This window comes from Myotis brandtii, unplaced genomic scaffold, assembly GCF_000412655.1.
Source record: "Myotis brandtii unplaced genomic scaffold, ASM41265v1 scaffold547, whole genome shotgun sequence".
Lineage (NCBI taxonomy): Eukaryota > Metazoa > Chordata > Mammalia > Chiroptera > Vespertilionidae > Myotis > Myotis brandtii.
Window position 1 is genome coordinate 722,085 of NW_005370024.1, and position 392 is coordinate 722,476.

Genomic DNA, 392 nt, shown 5'->3' on the forward strand with positions numbered 1-392 from the left:
GAGTGAATCCCCAGCTCCCGTGTGGGGGACCAGGGTGCCCTGTTTCCGTGTTTTGTAGTCATCACATTTCTGACACATGACCACAGTGTGGCTGTCAGGGGTGAGTGGCTCAGGCAGCCCGTGCAACCACCTATGTGCTAACAAGCTCAGCAATCAGGTGGGGAAGGGTCCTGGCTGGAGGGAAAAAATTAAAACCAAACCTTAGACCTCTGTCAGCCTGTGAGGAGAATTATATTTTTGAACTCCTCTACAGTGTGGACAGGAAATGACCTCTCCACAAACTGCTTCTTTAAAAACAAGCAGTGGTGCCTAAAGCTATCCAGCTCCCCCCCCCTCCCTCTCCCTCTCTCCCTCTCTCTCTTCCTCCCTTCCTCTCCCTCCTTCCTTCCTTC